This window comes from Ictidomys tridecemlineatus, chromosome 6 (assembly GCF_052094955.1).
Source record: "Ictidomys tridecemlineatus isolate mIctTri1 chromosome 6, mIctTri1.hap1, whole genome shotgun sequence".
NCBI classification, from domain to species: Eukaryota; Metazoa; Chordata; class Mammalia; order Rodentia; family Sciuridae; genus Ictidomys; species Ictidomys tridecemlineatus.
The window spans coordinates 42,508,756-42,517,721 of record NC_135482.1 but is presented as its reverse complement, the minus strand read 5'-3'; positions in this window follow the sequence as shown (position 1 = coordinate 42,517,721).

Sequence of the window (8,966 nt, the reverse complement as noted above, 5' to 3'; positions counted from 1 at the left end):
TTTCTATAATTATTGTTAAAGTGTGCATCTTGTAAATAGCAAAATAGCTACCTTGTGTTTATGTTTGACAAAATGTGTTTTAATTAGAAATTTAGTTCATTCACATTAGTATGCTTCTTATATTTAGATTCATTTTTTTGCAAACTATTATATGATTTCCTTTGTTTTCTGTTTCTATTTTTTGCCATTATTATATTTAAATTTAACTAAACATATCAACTCAGAGGTTACTTTGGACAATTTAAAATGTGGAATGACTTAAAATCTTGAAAGTCTTGAATTACCATGAGAGCCACTTGAGAGGAGCCAGGATAGAATAATGGTCTGAAAAGCTGGTCTTGGTCAACGTGACAGCTTTGTTCACTAGCTAGAACACAAAGATTATTATTGGGTTGAAAAATGCAGCAAAAGCTACCATCCTTCACCTTTTTTAATGCATGAAGTATACACATTCTATTCCCATGATAGGAATCAATGTAGAAGAAATAGAGCTTAATAATACATGTTTTCTAGTGTGGAATTTGGGGGGGCCAAGAATCTCTTCTGTCTTCCTGGAACAATTAGTATAAAAATATGGAGTTTAAAATAGTTGTGGACAGCATTGACAGAGGATTTCTGTACCTAGAGAAGAACTCTATATGATATTAGCATATGACAATCTAAGGAAAGCTGGATTGCAATATTTTCTAATAAACAAGATGTTTAAAAATGCAGAAGTAGCAGACATCTCCCTGTTTTTGGAGCTAACTTTTATTAGCTAACTTTTATTTTACATTCCAAATGCTCTTGCTGGTGAGGGATTGTGCCAAGCACTTGAATGGATGATGTTGTTTAAGTGTTTAAGATCAGAAGGTTTCTATGGACTTTTTCTCATAGGTGTTATAAAATTGAAGGGCTGAACTTCACTTGAAAACAGAAAAAAAAATGGTGGTTTAGATATATCAAACCAATTTAATTTTTTTTTCTCTAAGAAGAAAAACTAAAATAATTTATTTGAAAACAAAGATGAAGTCTCACCTTCCAAATTGCCTTCTCATTACTATTTCCTTCTAATGGACATTGTTAAACCTGTGATTGACAGTTTTCTCAGAATCAATTCTCTCAGGACATTGTGTATTCTGTGCTAAGTACAAAGGGAAATGAAGACAATTTGAGCTTTAAAAGCTTTATTATTTCCACAACTCTCCATAGTCAAATGTTTCTCTCAACATTTAAGTTAAAATATAAATCAGTACAGATATTATTTCCAATATTTTAAAATATGTTACTTGTGAAAATATTTTTGCATACAGTAGTTTATGTATTGTGTATATGCCTTAAGTTCAAGAAAATGGCTTCTCTTTATGTTCTATTAATGCAAAAATTGACAGTATCCTTATTTATCATTCTAAAGATATAAATATAGGTGGGCATTTATGCTAAGTGGGTTTTTGTATTTTCTTACTATTTTTTATTGTATTAAGCAATCCCCCAAATTTTCAAGTTCTTTGAAATATATATTTGTTTTGTTTGAGAGTATACTTATTAAGCATTCTGGGTAGTTTTATATGAGAATCATTTTCTGCTTTATGTATTCTTTTTTTCTGTTGCACCTGCCCTATTTGATGCCTAGCTTAAAGAACAAGACTCATTTATAAAAATTGAATTTAAACATCCCAATTATAAAATATAATGTGTGATGATTAAAACATACAAAAAGACAAAAAAAACCCTTAGAAATATTTCATAAAGCATAGGCCTGTGCTATTAAAACTCAGAATTCCTACGTTGTCCTGGTGACCCCTACACACCTTACTTTATAGGAAAGTAATGATGCATTTAGAGAAGCCAAGTCTTTTATAATGCATAGTAAATATGTGTGACTTTTGATTCTACTGAAAATTCTACCTTATCTTAACTTTTAACATTAAAAATTAATCTTTTATCTTTTTCTACTTCGTATTAGTGGAATCATGTACTATATATTTTAAGTTTCTTTCACTTGATGTAACATTCATGAGATTTATTCCTAATGTTGTGTCTAGTCACACTTGTATTAGTTTTAAACTTAAACTTAGTTTTTATTTTTATCAAAGTTATACAGGCATTGGCCTGGGGTTGTTGCTCAGTGGTAGAGTCTTGCCTTGCACGTGAGAGGCATTGTGTTCGATCCTCAGTACCACATAAAAATAAATAAACAAGTAAAGATATTGTGTCTATCTACAACTAAAAAATATTTTTAAAAGTTATACAAGTATATGAAATAAAGTCATTTATATCTATACATTTGCTATGAAAAATAGTAGTATTCCACCCAAAGCTCATTCCCTATTTTATGCTCCCTGAGGAAATTATAATTTTAAGCTGACATTTAGTATTTACTTTAGACTTTCTAAATCACATTCTTACAAGATAAACATTTTAGAGTTTAAGACATTACATATTGATTTCCCTTCCCAGGTCTTCTGTTTTGTTTGGTCTGGTCTGGTGGACATCTAGACCTGTACCTTCAATTTTACCCTGAACATTCTCTCCCCTGCAGGCATCCCAGACATCTTCTGTGTTAGTTTATTCTCTTGTTAAGACAAAACACATCCTCTACAGAAGGTAGAATTGACATCTTGTATGTCTTCAAATATCTTTTTTCTACCTATATAGTTAGGGATTGCTTCCCAAAATTATAAGATGGTAATAATTTTCCTTCAGATTCTAAAAAGCAAATACCTGTTGTTTACTTTCTCTCAGAAAAATCACAGTGAACTTTCACCTTTTCACATACAGGAAACATTTCACAGCTAGTCTTTGGCATAACTGAATTATCAGCTTTATTACTCTTGTGCTTTGGGGAAATTATTAAGCAAAATAAAGTTTACTTGAAAAAAATAATACAGTTCTCTAACAGGGGATCTGATAATTGAAATGGAATCTGAGTTACTAACAGGTGAGCAGCTCATAAAATTAAGATACTTTGGATAAAGAGATGATTTGTGTCCCAAGTGGGAAGGAGAGAGACAATGTGAGATTTTGTCATGTTACTCAGAACAGCATGTGATTTAAAATTTATAAATATTTTATTTCTAGAATTTTCCAGTTAGTGTTTTTAGAGTATAGTTAATAATGCTGGAAACTGAACTACAGGAAGTAAAACTGTGTATAAGTGGCTCTACTGATTTTTTTTTCTGTAAAGAAGATCCATGATTAAATGATATATAGTTGGATTCTTCCAAATACATTAGAAAAAAAAACTGTCATCAAATGTACAATAATTCTAAGAGGATATTAATGGGAAAAAAAATATTAGGCTATTCTTATAAACCTGGCATAAGCTAGATACCAAACCCAGGCAAACAATATGAGGAATAAAATTTACTTAGGAATCTCTCTCAGGAGTGAAAATATAGATATCTGAAACAAAATGTATACACATAGCACACACAATTCATAAAAAACAAAAATAATGTTCAAATGAGGTTTTAACCCTGCCTCGGAAAATATGGGTGCTTAACATTTTAAAATGTATCAGTTTATATCACATTAATAAGACAAAGGAGGAAAGTTAACTGTCTTGATAAATTCAGATAAAACTTTTGACAAAATTCAATCCAAATTTGTCTTAGAAACTCTTAGAAATGTAAGTATCAAAGGAAATTTCCTCAATATGATTAAAAAAAAACCAACTACACCAAGAAAAACACACTTAGTGGTGAAATTTGAGGAGCTTCCTATTTGAAAGAGTAAATTAAAGTTGAATGCTCTCAATACTTTGTTTTCACATTGTAATGATTTTCTATGCCATTCAATAAGACAATTAAATTGTCTTTAAAGACAATTTAAAGATACATTCTTTAAAAGAAAACATCAGATTTGAAAAAAAGAAGAGTAGAGTGCTGGGGGGCAGGGAAGAATACTGGAGAAAGCTGGTGGTTCTTCCTTGAATACTTCTCAGTCTATGCCTTGAGGCTGGAAGAGCCATCCACAGTAGTAAAGGGGCCAATGTGTGTAGTTCTCACAGAGCCAGGAATACTGTCTGTTGCCATCAGCCTGACTCCTAATTCACAAAAAGCTTTTACCTTAACAGTAAAGAGCAGTGAACCCTAAACTGAGTATTGCATTAGACTCCTCTCACAAAAATAAGACCCTTGAAGAATCAACTGATTCTAAATAATTTTACCTGGAAACAAACACTGAAAATATACATAAGAGTATGGAAATGCTTAACACCCAACAAGGAAAATTTTGCAATGTCTGTCATCCAATGAAAATTTACCATGCATACTGAAAGACAGGAAACAGACCATATAAGGAGAGGAAATAATCACTAAAACAGAATGGACACAGATGTTAGAATTTAAAGAAAAAGACAATGAGACAGTTTATTACAACCATTTTCTTTTGTTCAAAAACATTAGGTAGAGACATGGAAGCTGTAAAAAAGACATAAATCAGTTGTATAGTCATGAAAACTACAGTTTCTGAGATAAGTACAGAACAGGCATTGCAGAAGAAAAGATAAGTGAACTTTAAGGTTTAGCAATAGAAACTGTCCAAAGAGAAATACACTGAAAACAAATTTTTTTAAAATGAATAAAAAGAGCATCAGTGAGCTGTGGAACAACTCCAGATAATTTAATATCCACATAACATGAGCCTCTAAGGAATGAGAGGAGGATACAGGAAAACATTTTAATAAAAACTTAAAGTCTTCCAAATTCGATAAAAATTATGAACCCTCAGATTTAGGAAACTTGACAAAAATCTAGCACAATAAATACAAAAAAAAAGTGTACCAAAGCATATTGTAACAACATCATTTCAAAGATATATCCTAGGAAAATCATACCATCTCTCTTCATAAGAGTCCCATAATTAGAAAATATAGAAATTTCCACCAACAATCAAGCAGATAATTAAGATATGCTTACACAATGGAATACTATACTGCAATAATTATATACAAACTACAGCTACAATGATATTTAAAAAAGTCTCATAACCATAATGCTGAGTGAAAAATACTAGATATAAGAGTATATTCTGTTTTATTAGCTTTGAATATATCAAGACAAGCATAAAGAATCTAGAGTCTGATTTCTAAATAGCCAATTACTCTGAAAGAAAAGTAATGAATTAAAGGAAGCTGAGCAATACTTTTGAGATACTGGTTGTGCTGGAACTAACATTGAATATTATTGAAAGGTTAGTGTATAAATTAAAAAATTTTGTATATGCACTATTAAAATAACTTAGAATCATATAAAATATATGTATAATAAACAATTATAGTTTATATATTATAAATAATATACAATTAGAAAATAAAGTGTTAGAGAAAGGGAAGATTCCCCATAATGCCAACATTGAATACATAATATAAATTAATCAAAATGGTTTGAGACATATACAGAAAAAAAAACTTAAAAGATTTTTGAGTGAGGTCAAAGAATAATTTCATTAAATAAGTAAGATAATAAGTGCATAAAGGAATTTACCATATTCATATGTTGCAAAACTCATTATAAAGATGTTACTTTACTGAAACTGAAACTTGGTTGTAGTTCCAATTAAATTCTAGCACAGTAACTGGTGGATAGTAAAAGCCATTTTAGAATTTTATCTGAAAAATAAAAGGATCAGAAAGAAATAAGACACTAGGAGATGAACAAAGGAGGGAAGACTTTCTCTGGCTATGATCCATACTTATTATTAAGCTAAAGTAATTAAGACAATATGATGATGAGGGTATATTGGAAAAATAGATCAATAAAACTGTAGAGAGAGCAGAAATGAATCCACAGTCATCCACAGTCACTTCATTTATAAAATAATTTATCAAAATGCAGCAGAATTAAATATGATCTTTTCAGTGCACATTGTTGGATTTCCTCTATATTCCTCCTAAATTCTAACCCCCTAGGGGTTTTGAGATGACACAAGCATTCAGACCCTGAATAATTTTTGATAATTCAGAAATTATACAAAATGCTAAAAAAGTGATAATGCCAAGGGTATTAGTCAGTGTTTTGCAGAGACACAGATGCAACAGTATGCATATACAAGTGCTATGTTTGTGTGAATCCATGTATGTGTGTGTAGTGAGTGATGCATACAAAGCACGGGGAGAGAGAGAGAGAGAGAGAGAGAGAGAGAGAGAGAGAGAGAGAGAGAGAGAGAAATTTTATGGATATGTATGTATGGAGACAGAGAGAGAGAGAAAGAGATATTTTAAGGAATTGGCATATGCTAGTGTGGGAGCAGGCAAATTGAATTCTGTAGGGCAGGCATTCTTGTTCAGGGGACCTTGACCTTTTTGTCAAAGCCTTCAAATGATTAGATGAGGCCCAGTCAAACTATGAAGAGCACTCTGCTTTATTCAAAGTCTACTTACATTAAAATTAAAAAATTACATTAAAATATTCCTTTAAAATAGTATGTAGTTTGGTGTTTGACAGAACAGTTGGCTATTACAGTTTAGAAACAGTCACATACAAAATTAACCATTGCATCAAGTTAAATAATATGTTTATGGCAGGAGGATAAATTGATTAAGTCTCTTTGGGATTTTGTTTTATAGTATTCATTAAGACCTGCCACATGATTCAGCAATTACATTCCTACGCATATACCCAATAGCAATTTGTACATGACTATAACAAAAGATATGTAGGTAGTAGTGATTGGAGCAGTACTAGTTGTTTAAGCACCAAACTGGAAATAATCCAAATACCTATTATTCAATGAAATAATGAAATACTACACAGGAAAATAAACTACTAGTATTTAATAATGGATAGTTCTCACAGGCATGAAATTGAGAGAACAAACTGACAAAGATGCCAAAAATGTGCATTGGAGAAAAGATAGCGTCTTCAATATTAGTTATCAAAGGAATAAAATTGAATAAAAAATACATATTCAGAAGAGTATATAGCATATGAATGTATTCAAATTAAATACCTAATTTGACAAGAGTTGTTTTATAGTATAAGAAATTGAGAATAGTAACTAGCATTAAGGTTGATAATACTCAGGAGTTGTATGGATGACACTTCTAGAATTATGCTAGTTTCATGACTTTATTTTAATAGTGGCTACACCATTTTGTCCACTTTAAAATTCTTTAAACTGTATACTTAAGATCTGTGGACTTCATTGAATGTGTGCTAAAACCTTAATAAGTTGTTTAAAAGATAAAGTTAGGCCTTTGCCTAATGCTCTGTTAGTTTAATCCATGAATAGCAATGTACTGCAGATAAAGATTTTATATATATATATATGTGTGTGTGTGTGTGTGTGTGTGTACCATAAATAATAATAGTTTTTTTAACTTAAATAATATACAATTAGAAAATAAAGTGTTAGAGATCCAGCATATATATATGTACTGGATCTTGAAATCCAAAGACAAATATGGCAAGTCTTCCTGAAGTTTAATTGATGCTTATTCACTTTAAATTGTTTTTACATTGAAGATAATTTTGACTTACAGTTAAAAAATAAAGCATGAGGCTTCACAGACACTTAATTAAGCAATAGTTTCTTTAGGCTTTACCTCTAATGCCTGGACGTAACATATAACTCTTCTCTGTCAAGTAATGTCTTTGTTAGAAATACATAAGAATCACTGCCCAAGACTAAAATGAAGTCCAATGGATGAAAATTTCAATGTTAAATAAAACAGGATAACATGTACATACTAAGGAAGATCTTACTAAGCTACTAAATATTTAGGTTAAGAAAGGTGCATTTGTGTTTAACGCCAAACAGATACCATGTAGTAAAAGATTAATTAACATTAACAAAAGCAGAAGAATATTTTTTAAATGCCACAACATTCTTATATAATTAACCATTGATGGCAAATGAAAACAACAAAATTTAACCAAAAACTTTTAAATGGTAAATAATAAAAAATTAAAATTGTATATATGTGTGTGCATGTGTATACGTATACATATACATACATATATATACACATACATATATATAAATTTAAAAATCAACTTGGTCATTTAAAACAATTTAAAAAAAACATGATTAAAAATTAAGACAGGATATGTCCATTCTTGAGACCACTTTTTCCAGAGAAGTGTATGAAAGCAAAAATAAATGAAAAGGGATAGACCTCAACAGATCAGCAAGGCTTCCTTTATTAAGCAGCAAAATGGCACATTTTCAGGAGAGAAACTGGCAACTGGTTACAACAGGGGTCTGACTTTTGTAGGGCTTAAGTGAGACTAAATAATCATAGCGGAATGTGTAATGAGACTTAATCATATGCAATTAATCATAGCAAAATGCATTGGTTGAGCAGTCAGAGAAATAGTTGTGTAAATTCAAAACCCAAGTCAGGGGGAGCACTGTAAAAGTCCAAAGCCCATTGTTGCTGAGAAATGGTGAAAGTCCATGGCCCATTATTTTCCTTTTCTCCCTGGGACCCTTTGTTCTCCCTTTCTCCCTCAGGGTTGTTGTCTCCCTTTTCCCTGGGGGTTGCTGTTTTCCATATCCTTCACTCTATCTCTTTTAGGATCCCTATGGCTCAACTGGAAGGAATTCTCAGGAAATATCAGAACTTGTTTGGAAGGCTTTTACTTGGAATTCAAATTAACAATGGGAAGAACAGAAATGCTAGGTTCAGAAATCAGTGTTCTCTTGAAGTTTGCTTCCTCTCTTCCTTTTCTCCAAACTCAGAGCTTCATGTCCATTCAACCTTGAGATCTTATTATATTTCAACTCTAGGTTGTAGGGGTTTGTATTTTATGGTACTGAATGTAACCCAGAACCTCTTAAATGCTTTACCACTAAACTATATCCCCAGCATGGGATTGTAGATTCTTAAATAAAGAAACTTGTTTTTCTTATGGACAAGAGGAGTGCATGAGATATAGTCAACCTTAAAAAAAAAAAAAATTGTTGAGTGGAATTGAACTTGGTAGTTGCAAGACTTCTAGAATTACCCAGGAATCTTTCAGCCTCCAGATGCTAATCTT